The sequence below is a fragment of the Protopterus annectens genome, chromosome 7.part1 (genome assembly GCF_019279795.1).
Source record: "Protopterus annectens isolate FY-2018-M chromosome 7.part1, PAN1.0, whole genome shotgun sequence".
NCBI classification, from domain to species: Eukaryota; Metazoa; Chordata; order Ceratodontiformes; family Protopteridae; genus Protopterus; species Protopterus annectens.
This window is the reverse complement of record NC_056740.1, coordinates 263,230,960-263,245,093: the sequence shown is the minus strand read 5'-3', so window position 1 is coordinate 263,245,093 and position 14,134 is coordinate 263,230,960.

Sequence of the window (14,134 nt, the reverse complement as noted above, 5' to 3'; positions counted from 1 at the left end):
GACAGTGCTGCTGACACAGCCTCATATGACCATAGAAAGATGTACTACTTTTAATCCGGTGACACTTTTGCCGACTCCAGAAGAAGGTACTTCACACGTTTGTTAGAGAGCATTCATGACAAAGTACTTCCCCGACCAGATTTAACGGATATTCCGTTGATAGATTCTGATCTCGTTTTGTTTGTAGATGGATTAGCAAAGAAAGACACTGTAGGAAAAACACTAGTAGGGTATGCTGTCACCACAGAAACTGAAGTTTTGGAGGCAAAAGGATTGTCAAACATTTATTCTGCACAGGCAGCTGAGTTGGTGGCTTTGACTCGAGCTTGTACCTTAGGGGAGGGTAAAAAAGTGACAATTTATACAGATAGTCAATATGCTTTCTCCACTGTACATGTTTTCGCTCAACTATGGAAGAATAGGAGAATGGTTACTGCGACAGGCAAACCAATAAATCACAGAGATTTAATTTTACAGTTGTTAGATGCAGTGCAACTACCACTTCAGATAGCGATATGTAAATGTTCCACACATACCAACAGAAAAGATCCTGTCTCCAGGGGAGATGCCCTTGCTGATATGGCTGCAAAAAAGGCAGCTCAAGAAAATGATTTGCTTTTACATGATAATGATTTGAAGCCCGGACACCTCTTAGACTTAGAGACACTAAAAGTAATGCAAACATTGACGACACAGAAGGAAAAATGTCATTGGGTAAAATATGGTATCACTCAACAGAGTGGGTTGTATAGGGCATCAGATGGCAAAATGGTATTACCCTCAAACCTTTTTAGGTATGTGGCATTGGTTAGCCATGGACCTGCCCATGTAGGAGTACAGACGATGATTCAAATAGTGTCTAAGGTGTTTTGGTGTAAAGGGTTTTCAACTTATGCAAAGCAATTCTGTTTATCTTGTTTATTATGTGCAAAGTATCATGCTCAGGGGGGAGTTAAAAAGTCTCAGCAGGCATTCCCTACCCCTCCATATCCATTCCGCACACTCTGTATGGACTTTATTGAATTGACGCCCTCAGAGGGAAAAAGGTTCTGTTTGGTCATTACTGATGCTTTTTCTAAATGGGTAGAAGCTTTTCCAGTGAAGCATCTGAATGCACAAACTGTAGCAAAGCTTTTGACTACAGAAATAATTCCCCAATTTGGCCTACCAAGACGCATTTACAGTGATAATGGGTCTCATTTTGTTAACCAGATTGTTCAGAAATTGGGTCAAGTGTTTCAAATTGATCTCAAAAATCATTGTGCTTACCATCCTCAATCAGCTGGACTGGTGGAAAGACACAACGGTGTCTTGAAGAGTAAGCTCTGCAAACTAATGGCAGAAACACATAGGTCATGGACTGCGTGCCTTCCGTTGGCACTTCTTTACATGCGAATCTCACCTTCCTACAAAGGACTTACACCATTTGAACTTTTGTTTGGGAGACCATATTACGTCCCGCAGTGGCAAGGATTGTTGCCAGTGGAACGTGAGGGGGGTGAGGATCTAACGGATTATATGAAGAAGCTGCTAAATGTCAAATCTCTTGGAACCAATGACTCCTTTGCAGATTCCAGAAATGAAACCTTGTTAAGCGTGGCACCCGGGGACTGGGTGTGGATCCGAATTGTGAAGAGAAAGAATTGGTCATCCCCCAGGTGGGAAGGCCCATACCAGGTACTTATCTCGACACCTACGGCTGTAAAGATCGCTGAGAGGACTTCTTGGATTCATATCACCCACTGTAAAAAACTCAAGGCTCTTCCTTCTGCCATTGATATTGGTCAAACTCCACCGGACCTCTGAGTGCAAAGTCTGGCTACAAAGGGGGATTAGCCCAATAGGGGTTAGTTCATCTCAAACCCAGTGAAGAAACCAATGGCGCAAGGTAGTCCTTAGGGTGGATGGCCATGTTCAACTGGTACTTGAACTGTCACATGATGATGATTTTGGTGGTGAAAGTAAATATGTCCATACAAGAAGGAACAGTTGCAAGAGAAAAAGGAATGGTGGTGCTGCAAGTGCAAACAGGTGTTACTACTGTGTTTAAGGTGAAACTTTGTGAAGGAATTTTGGACTGTTCTAAATGGAACAATAATGATTTCTTGACTCATGCAAAATACTTGTGCAATAGAGACTGTACATCCTGGTCAAATGTTTGGTGGTCAACAGATGTGAATGGATGGGAAACAAGTGGTGCAGTGATACCAGAGAAAGATAAAAGCAGGCAACAAAGAATAAAAATTGTGCATTTCCAAGGTACCGGAGTAGTTACTATAACCATTGTGTCACCACAAGAAAGTGATTCAGGAGTTTATGGAATCAGAGTGTCTCTTCCAACTAGAACTGATCCTTTGAGGACCCTCCAACTTAAAGTACAAAGCCTTAAGAATGCTACAAATAAAGCAGATTTTGCCTTCACAAAAGAAGAACAATTGTTACTCGAGACGGGATTCGTACACCATAATGAATGGTTATCTTGGGTTAGATATAGTACCCGAGAAGCACATCGTGAGAACTATATTTCTTGTGCTGAAGGTAAACAGCAATTAGCAACAGTCCCATTGATGCAAGATGAAGGTAACCTAATGTGTCTGTTGAAATTATTCTTCAACAAAACTGAAGATAAATGCAAAGATGAAACTCAGCGTTTTCCGGTCATAAGCAAAATTGAGAAACCGCCTACAGCGATTTCCTATCCAGGTTCATATATGTGCATTTCCAGAGATGGCACAGGGAAAAATTATGGCACTATGGGACAGAACTATTGCAATGTTACTGTGAATGGCAATGGGAATCCATTTCTGGAGAACCAAACTCATAGTTTAGCAGACGTATGGTGGTTATGTGGAGACAACAAACTCAGATCAAGGCTTACGATTCCCTGGAAGGGAACTTGTGCACTTGTAAAGTTAATTCTGCCATTCTACATTTTCCTAGTTCCAGCAAGCAATTTCGTAAGAGAACTTGAAATAAAGCTGAAGTAGTTGAGTAGGAGAAAAAGAGAGGCACCGAAGCAATCTTTCGATAACGGTGTCTACATCGATAGCATTGGCGTACAAAGAGGCGTACCTGATGAACACAAAGTAATAAACCAAATAGCAGCTCGTTTTACATCCATCTTTGTCTGGATTCAACCTAATAAGAATGTGGACTGGATCAACTACATTTACTATAACCAGCAGCGTTTTGTGAACTATACCAAAGATGCATTGAAAGGAATTGCTGAACAACTGGAGGCCACTTCGCAGGTGGCATGGCAGAATCGAATTGCGTTGGATATGCTCCTGGCCAAAGAAGGAGGAGTTTGCAAGATGTTTGGGACTTTCTGTTGTACATATATTCCAAACAACACTGCGCCTGATGGAAGTATCACTCGAGCTTTGAAAGGTTTGGAGATGTTATCCGAAGAATTGGCAGAGAACTCTGGGGTAAATAATCCCTTTACAGATTTTCTACAAGCGTGGTTTGGAAAATTGAGTCATCTCATCAGCAGTTTCCTGGTGTCCGTTGGAGTTGCTGTGGCTATTGTGGTGGTATGTGGTTGTTGTTGTATACCCTGTATCAGAGGTCTTCTACAAAGACTGGTTGATACTGCTGTTACGAAGATGATGTACCAGCAATTGCAACAGATTGGCGAAAGTGAATACATTGAAATGCGACTCTTTGCAAATGTTTATGAAGTTTAAAAATTTGTCTTGCCAATGAAGTAATGTATGCAAATAAAAACTTAGTTTTTACCATATATTGCTGAAATAAAAGACAAATAAAAGTGTTTTCAGGGGGGAAATGTTAAGAGAAAAAGTTTTAAAAACATACTGTTATTTGTCTTTTTCCTGTTCTTGCAAAGTGAACATGTTATTTGTTGGGATATGCCTATCAAAGATGGGCCTCATCTGTGAACAAAATGCAGCATTGCTTATGAACCTGATTGATATCTGTTTTCTGAATTTCAGAATAAAGAGATTTGGATATAGCTCAGTGAAGCCTGGGATAAGGACGCACGGCCGAGTAAGAGTTAATTTACTGGGGCAGGCTGTGTGTCCTGGAAAATTTGAGCTACCATTGTTTAATTGAACATTCTGTACTTCTTGAACATTCTGTACTAGCTGTGGGTTTGAGGTAATTTGTGATAAACATGTTTTTCCTATATGTTTTTCATAGCCAACTGTCAACGGTCAGAAATGTAACAAAAAGTTGTTTTGCTTGCAGTATAAAAGTTCATGTCAGTAAACAAGTTGATCAGATCAGAGGAGATCAGATCAGTCCAGACCGGACATCTTGGTCAACATGCTGTGTAATCTGGTTAACTGCTAATAAAGGAAAATTCATCGCCTGAGGCAGATGTGACTCGTTTGAATTTTTTCTTCTGACAATCTGCACTGGAATAGGTACTAGCTCTGGAAGAGTATGAAGATATCTGTACCAAACTTGGTATTGGCTACAGAGTGAACTTCATAATGGCACACACCTACATTCACAAATCAGTCTCACACCAGACACCAATACTCTGCTAATTCTCTAGGACCTGAGATATGAACCTTGACATAAGAACACCAGACAAAACTGTCTCTGGCTGAGGACTACAAGCCCAGATATAAGGGTAAGTTATAGGAGGTGAGTCCCAGGTACCCAGTATCCCTCATCTATAACCTAATGATGCAAGGCAGTGACCTCTTGGAATAGACTGTTACTCACAAACTCCAACTAATCATCTGAAGGGAGGTCAATAAAAAAACTCAGAATGCTTCCCTTGTGGTAGGAGTAGAGGGTGAACCTCTTCATAGTTCCAACATACTCAACCAAGACCGAGCGAGGATGGAGGCAGTTGAACACTAAACTTACTTTGAAGAGATTTGATTCAAGACCTAGCCTGTGATTTCTTATCCATGAGGGGGAGGAGTAGCTGGCTTTTGTAGTGCCTAGGAATGATCACCATACCAGCACCCCAACTCCTCAGCTCTTCATCTGAAGAGCTAATAAAAGTTCCATTCATTGTACTGGCATATTGGCACACTAATCAGGTAACCAGATACATGCCCCCTCCCTCCTACCCCAGCTCCTCAATGGAAGAGCAAAAAAAAGAAAAAAATGTACTTGATCTGGTGGCTGATGCTATTGAAATGCAGGTGCCAACCAGCCATCCAGGTCATATTTATACATCCCACTCTCACTCATTCTCAGCTGAGGGGGAATTTAAAAAATGACTGGGTGCATGGAGCTCCTGAAATACGGGATCCAGTCAAGTCCTGTGATGCCATGCCTCCAATCCACCTTTCTCAGATTTTAGTTTAAAAAATAAATAAATAAGCAAATCTCTTTTTTCTTTTAAACTGTAGCAAACTGCTTGCTATGGTTTATCCTCAGCATGGAGTGCTACAACATTCATGTTTTAGTAAATAAAATATTGTTTTTTGTTTTTAAACTGTAGTAACTGCTTGATAATTGTAGAACACCTAGAGAATGCTACAGCATTCAGGTTTGACTGCAAATGCAATACTGGCTTTTAAAACCAGTATGCACTAAAGAGCAATCAGGATTGGATGGCCAATCAACCCCCCCCTAACACTTTGCAGTCAGGACAGTTGACCCCTTTTCCCCACCCTAACTACTCTACTACCATGAAGTAATGATTTGATCTATGCCTGAGAATGCAAAAAGGGCCCTCACCCTCACTCTGGTCTTCATGTGACAAACTCTTAACCATTGCTGTCTTCATAACTTGGGCTTGGAACTTTTCCTGTTATCATATTCAAGCAGACAAATGATCTGTTGACAGGTGCAGCAGTTATCAACTTTCTCTTCTAGGACAAGACCATAAGGGCAATGCTAATTTGGGTTATTGTTATTAATATGATGGCCACATTAGCATTTATTATAATGCTTATGAATGCAAATTCAGAACTGTATTGGGGTATGCCAACTTCTGGAGTGCAGCCCCTTACCAAAAATGCTCCTGAATATCATTGTAATCATTATCATCATCAACCCCCTTTTTCCCATTTTTTTACACTGGATTGGGGTCACATCGACTGCTGCTACTGCTGCTTCTTTTGATTCAGTGCCACACTCCTACCTTTTTGACCATCATAGCCTAGTTGTCACATGTCTTCTCTCTCACAGTTTACCCATCTCTTTGCTGAACATTTTAATTTTCTCTTGCTTTTTTCCCTGTTTCTCTCACATCTTCTTCATTAAATTGTTTTTTGTTATCCTGCACATGTGAACGAGTAACCGTAATCTGTTCTTCATCTTCTCTATGGCTGGTGTTACTGTGGCTCCTGCTCTAATGTTCTCATTTCTTTGTATGTTTCACAGCATGCATATCTTAAAATGAAGATCATAAAAAGAAGTAGAAAACATACAGTGGATATAAAAAGTGTGCACACCCATAAAATGCCAGGTTTTTACGATATAAAAATGAGACCATAATAAATCATTTCAAAACTTTTCCCACCTTTAATGTAACCTATAACCTGTACAATTCAATTGTAAAACAAATTTGTTAGGGGAAAAATATAAAAAAATGTACAATAAGCTGGTTTCATAAGTGTGCACGCCCTTAAGCTAATACTTTGTTGAAGCACCTTTTGATTTAATTACAACATGCAGTCTTCTTGGGTAGGAGTCTATCAGCATGGCACATCTTGACTTGGCAATATTTGCCCACTCTTCCTTGCAAAAGGGCTCCAAATCTGTCAGATTGTGAGGGCATCTCTTGTGCACAGCCCTCTTCAGGTCACACCACAGATTCTGTATTAGATTTAGGACTGGGCTCTGGCTGGGCAATTCCAAAACTTTAATTTTCTTCTGGTGAAGCCATTTTTTTGTTGATTTGGATGTATGCTTGGTGTCATTGTCGTGCTGAAAGGTGAAATTCCTCTTCATCTTCTGCCTTCAAGGAGACACCTGAGGATTTTGGGCCAAAAGTGACTGGTATTTGGAACTGTTCATAATTCCCTCCACCTTGACTAAAGCTCCAATTCCACCTGAAGAAAAGCAACCCCAAAGCATGATACTGCCACCACCATGCTTTACCATGGGGATGGTTTTCTTTTGGTGATGTGAAGTGTTGTTTTTGCACCAAATGTACCTTTTGGAATTGTGGCCAAAAAGTTCAACCTTGGTCTCATCAGACCATAACACATTTCCCCACGTGCTTTTTGAAACTTGATGTATTGTTTTGCAAATTTTAGCAGGGCCTGGATGTTTTTCTGTGTAAGAAAAGGCTTCTGTCTTGCAACCCTACTCCATAGTCCAAACATAAGGAGAATACGGGAGATTGTTGTCACATGTAGTACACAGTCAGTACTTGCCAGAAATTCCTGCAGCTCCTTCAGTGTTGCTGTAGGTCTCCTGGCAGCCTTCCTGACCAGTTTTTATCTTTTTTTTGTTTCATCAATTTTGGAGGGACGTCCAGTTCTTTGCAACATCACTGTTGTCCCATATTTTCTCCATTTTCTGATAACTGTCTTCACTGTGTTCTGTGGTATATCCAATGCTGACTGATAGCTTTCAACAATGAGATCCCTTTGATACTTTGTAAGCTCTCTTCAAACCATGGCTTTTGCTGTAACAGGTGACTGAGTAAATGTCAGGAAATCCTACTAGTACAGCTGAACTTTATTTGAGATTAATCAGAGTCTTTTTAATTGATGGCGGGTGTGTACCCAAGAAGACTGAATGTTGTAATTAAATCAAAAGGTGCTTCAACAAATTATTACTTTAAGGGTGTGCACACTTATGCAACCAGCTTATTGTACATTTTTTTTATTTCTTTTTATATTTTTCCCCCTAACAGATTTGTTTGTATTTCAATTGAATTGTACAAGTTATAGGTCACATTAAAGGTGGGAAAAGTTTTGAAATTATTTATTGTAGTCTTGTTTTTTTATATCGCAAAAACCTGGCATTTTAAGAGGGGTGTGTACACTTTTTATATCCACTGTATATTATTACTGCCTAAGTTATGAGGGTGTATTTAATTTTGTGAATTCACAACTGTAACTTTCAGTTTCAGGCAGTTCAGTACAAAAGTCTGATAAAAAATAAAATTTCCACATTATGTTCGGACAGATGGAGTACTATCATTTTCAGCTATGGATGTTATCAAAAAGGGGCACTCACCATGTCACTATCACCAAAATATGTCAGGAACATGGGTGCTGACCTTAAATTATTCCACTATTACTAAATAATCTGACAGTTGGCTGGAGTTTGAATGCCACTGCTCCGGCAACATAATGTGAAGTGCAGGAGTTATGCAGCCTGAATCCATACCACTTAAATTTATTATGTATTCAGTGGAAGGCTGGACATAAGATCTTATGCAAAATTCAATTTATCACCTTGTGTTATGACTGACACTAGTCACACTAAATTAGGTTGGGTAGCAGTATCCTTTTCTTACAATACTAGCAACAGAACATGATTATAATCACTGACTACCCAGGATTTTACTCACCTTAGTCTGATCACAGTGCCTTCTAGATCAATTTTCTCAACTGTAACAAAGACTTAATTAAACTGTTTTCTCATACATACACTTACAATGCTTCTCAGAAGGGTCTACTGATCCTTCTCCAGTAGCAATACCCCTTTCTTACATTCAGGGTACATGCTGCCACACACAAAATTATTAATTTGATATCAAGATCTCAGTTACTGAATTTTCTTGCAATGAGCCAACTAACATTAAATTATAATAGCCGATAACCAAGCAGTTTCAATTCTAACAGACACTCCAATGCTACAGGGATACATTTCTTTAATAAAAGAAGACATCAGCTACAAAATTTTCCAAATGAGCAAATGGTCTCTCGGTACTTTTAAAAAAAACTAATTTTATATACAAGACAGTTATGCATGGGAAGTTAGATAGGTTTCCAACACAAGTAAAATCTGTCTTTCATTTTAAAATTATCACAGACAGCTCTATTCTGTGATGAGGTAATTCAGCTTATCAAGGAAACAGTGAGCATGATAACAATAAACAGTATTGTATTATTAAAAGAAAGCAGTTATAAATGGTATACTAGTGAAATGCAGTGCTACTAGGAGTCCTGTATAAAACCTTAAAATGCAATGGCTCAAAAAAGATGCAAGTAATAGTGAGAGCTCAGAGACATCGCTGTCATTCATAGCTAGGATCCAAAAGAGTCATTTTGTGGGGGGAGAGAAGCAACAAGCCTCCTGAATCCCCTTATGGGGCTGGCAACACCTCTGTACCCTCAACGTTATATATAACAACTGTATGGTTGCATAACACTGGAGAAGAAGAAATTCACCATACAGGACACAAAAACTCAAGCAATTTTTGTTGTCACTCTAATAAAAGAGCATGTGATTCCTAGAAACCATGCTTCAAGGAGATACAAAACGGTCACTATCTACATTTTTTTATTTCAGGGAGACATAAATCATCTGATAAGTCATGAGCAGAATCCTAACACAATTCTTTTTTTTTCTTTTTGCCAATCTCTAGCCTCTTTCTTAATTCAAAATGCAACACAATATGTATATTCCTGTTATCTAAACTTCTAGATTTAAATTGCAAAATGTTTGCAATACAGCTGTCAATTTTCTAATAACAAAAAGACATTTGAAAGTATAAATATGCAGATTTTTATTCATATCCTGGAAAATAAATTGCAGTGACTCTTTGGAATAAATCTAAGAATTCCCTCTGGTCACATTTAAATATTGACACCATGCCTAACCTTCTTGTGACTTATTACTTCCAAAGCCACCTTTTTCTTATCCAGAGTTTTGCTTATCTTATGAAAAGTATCCCTTATATAATATGGAAAAGGGAGTGCATTAGATTTAGAATTGCAGAATTGTTAAGTGTAAGTGCCTTTGTGGCTTGCAGTAGGTGTCAGACACGTAGTGTGCCATTAACTGAATGAAAGGAAGTTTAAAAAATGCAAAAGTATTTAATTCAGAAAAAAATGTATGGATTTCAGTTAAGCTTGAATTGTGCCATAAGTGTAAGTGCAAACAAAACCAAAACAAACTTCAGTTTCTGTGAATCTGATGTAATTAAAATGGTGTGTGGTTAACCCTACACAAGACTGAAAAGTCATGTATGTTTGAATAATTCCCTGTATATAAGTATGTACCTGTTTTAACCGCTTTTGCTTTTTATCACTTCTAAAGTGCATTTTAGAATGGTCTGAAAAAAGGGGCAGAAAATTAAATCAGCTTATCATTAACCTGTTTATGAAGCCATGGAATAATCTATTGGGATCTCCCAGCTGATACAAGGCAGAAATTAGTAATATAAGTGAGTAACACTATAAGGTGCAATCAGAAAAGTGCGCTTGATGTCATGTGTACAAAAAGATCTAGAAAGTGGTACATCACAGTATTCCCTTTACTTTAAACCACAGGATCTTAGAATTAATGTATTATAAGCAGCAAGAGATTTGGGAGGAACACACCCTCATGGCATTTGGTGTGAGGGGGACAAAACCCTCCTGAACATACAATATACAAGTGTTTTACAGGTTTTGATTTTCAGTATGTGTATTGGAATCTGCTTTTTATGATCTTATTTCTGAGCACCAGTTACTAATTTATCCCATTTTGTGAGCTATTCCTAGCACATCACTGCCTGCTGCATCTCATCCATGTGACACAGCCTGTCATCGCAACAGGAGGTATTCTTTATTTCCTCAGAGTACAGGTAGCTGCTTGAGGCTTATGTTCAAGCCACACAGTCAGTGAAACAGATGTCAAGGAGTAATATACAACAAAAAAATACGTAACATTTACTTCGCTACATATTCAAGCAAAGTATTTCCCACAGGCCAGTGAAAAACCTAAGAGCTGTATATCTTAAAATAAAGCAAGTAAGTAGCTTATGTCTTTACTATATGCCATATTTAACTTTCTCAATCCTGATAAGCTGGAAAAAACTTCATCCAATGTCATTCCATTTACAAGACATCACATGTAGTTAAACCAACTCTGTTTTGATGTCCTGACATATGGGTTGTTGTTTCTTTCGGCTTATGGGTCGCCACAGCGGAACTCCAGTCCACTAATGTCTGGTAGTAGATTTTTACGTGCCAAGTTACCAGCCCTGATGCACAACCTTCAACGAAGATACGCCCATACACGCATGCCTCCACACAAAAGATGCTATAACTGAGAATCGAACGCAACAACATCTTGCTGTGAGGTGACAACGCTACCGCAGCACCACTACCGCGGGTGTCCTGACATATGGGTGAGACTGTAAAAAGGGTCATCCACCCAGTGTCCTTTTGAATTCCTTGTGAGCACCAACACCTTTCTCACCTTCAAACTGAGTAGCCAGTGTAAGGATCCTTCAGTGCTGAGCTGGAGTGTGACTACAGCCATATCTTGCAGCTATGAACCAGCGTCAGCAACCTCTGAGAGTGATTAAGTAGATATTATATGCATTTTCTCATGCTAAATAAAGGAAATTCCACCTTTACCTATCATAAACCTCAACCATAATGTTGCTCTCCTATCTAGGATACAATAGACGAATCTTCGCGGGTTCTGTTTAAGCAGCTTTATTTTACACACATCACCACAGAAGACTATTGACTTTAAGTTAAGTAACTTATATACAAACTAACAACTGTGATCATTTTATTTTTATCTATTTATTTAAACATTTATTGACTTGGAAAGTTCAACTAGGACAGAGCCTATTTTCAGCAGATGCCTGGGGAGTACCACTCCAGACGCGTGCTCTCTCTCTCTGGCTGCTCCTTCAAAATGGCACTAGGAATTGCACATGTCTGCAATTTATACGTGCATGTACAGCCTTGCATGCTTCTTAAAGATATACCTTGCACACACTTATGCTCTGATCTACATCATCCCTCTTTGAGAAATAGATCATACAATTGTTATGAGACTATCTGGCATGCAGAAATCACAGGTAATCCTTAGTCATACATTATACAATACTAAATACACATGTTTATACAATCAAGTCCATGTTGCTTCGTATTTCACACTAGGCTTAGCTACTCATCCATATCATGTGACATAAAACTGGGAATTAGCTATATCAACTGGAACAGTTTCTGTAAAATGATTAACCTGTGGAATGTCCAAATCATTTTCTGGAATGGAATCAGAATTTTGAACACATTCTGGTCTGGAAACAGTATCTGATTCAATTTTAAACTTAGGACTTGTATCATAGAAACAATGTTGTGATTGCAATGATGATGATGATTCTGATACAGGAAGAAGATGTCTGCCATTCCTCCTATAGTCTATACCCTCGGAGTTTACCAAGTAAGATTGCGGCTCGGCACAGATATCTGTATTCTGTCCTATTCGATCAAATCCTTTTGTTGTTTGGATTCATACCGTCTCTCCTTCCCTCAACAGATGAAGTAATCTGCTCGATCTGTCATAACTAGATTTCTGGATGTTACACTTCTTAAACAATTGAGTCTTGATGGTGCTATTGTTCTTAGGTTTAGGCTGCAACAAAATGGAAGAAATAGGTAGTGTAGTTCTACTTTGCCTGGAAAGTAGTCTTTGAGTAAGTAAGCCAAGAATATCATCAGGGTGTATGTTTCTGAGATTAAGTAAATTCAAGAACACATCGGTATTATCATGCTTTGACCTTTCAAGTAATTGCTTTACACTCTGTACTGCACGTTCAGCTAGACCATTGGACTGAGGATATTCAGGACTACTAGTGACGTACAAAGTCCCATTCTTTTGCAAATTTCTGAACCAACTGGCTAGTAAATTAAGTACCATTGTCAGAAAAACGTTTGTGTGGACTGCCATGAACTGAGAAATGATGTTTCAACTTAGTAATAACAGCAGTGGAAGTTAGGTTAGGTAGCAGATCAATCTCAAACCAAGTCAAATAAAAGTCTATCAAAACAAATGAGTGTTGATTGTTCCACTCAAAGATAACAACTGCTACAGCAGACCAAGATAATTCAGGAACTGGACTTAGCTGAAGTGGTTCTCTTTGCAGATGCGGTTTAGTACTATTACATACTGAACAAGCAGAAAGTACTTTATCAATGTCTTTTGGTAATGAAGGCCAAAATACTAATTATTATGCTCTTCTCTTAGTGGATCTGGATCCTGGGTGACCACAATGCAAAATCAGGATATATTCTTGTTGGTCGGAAGTAAGAACAATAATTTTGGGTGCCTTTGAAAATAATTCTATCTTCCACCAACAATTCATCTCTGTAAGGAAAATATGTTTGCACTTCAGATGGTACACTAGATTGCTTTGACAGCCATCCGACATTAATGTAGTTATTGAGCTTTTGTAAAATTGGATCAGTCTGATTATGATCTCTTAACTTATCAAGTCTAGTGGTAGAAAAATTATGCACTAACATCACATCAAATTTAATATCCTCTGCAACCTGTTCTGTTGTATTTCTGGGTGATCTGGATAAGGTATCACCTGGATAGAGCAATTTGCCTTTTGTGTAGACCATTTTGAAAGTGTACTTTTGCAATTTGAGCATAATTCTTTGTAGTCATGCTGGAGCAGAATGCATTGGTTTCTTTAGAATAGTAACTAGAGATTGATGATCAGTTTCAATTTGAATATCTCGACTATAAGTATAATCATGTAACTTGGAAAATGAAAATACTATTGCCAAAAGCTCCTTCTCAATTTGAGCATACTGCATCTCCGTTTGAGTTAGTGTCCTAGATGCATAGACTACTAGTCTGCCCTCTTGAAGTATAACTGCACCTAGACCAAATTTTGAAGCATCACAGGAAAGAGTAACTGGTTTATTCACATCATAGTATCTTAACGTAGGTGGGGTGGCAATTTTCTGCTTAAGGTTCTCAAATGCCTTGTGCTATTGTTCCAACCATGACCATGCAACATTTTTCTGTGTGAGCTCTTTTAAAGCAGCGGTCAACTCACTGAAGTCTGATATAAATTTGCCTAAATAGTTGATCATGCCCAGGAAATGCTGTAACGCTTGTACATTATCTGGTGCTGACATCTCAAGAATAGCTGCTTGATTGATCGGGTCTGGTCTCATACCTGTATTCATAAACAAATGACTTACGTACATAACTTCTGGAAGTCTGAATTTGCACTTCAGAGGATTGAGCTTCAAGTTTACTTCACGTGCTCTGTCTA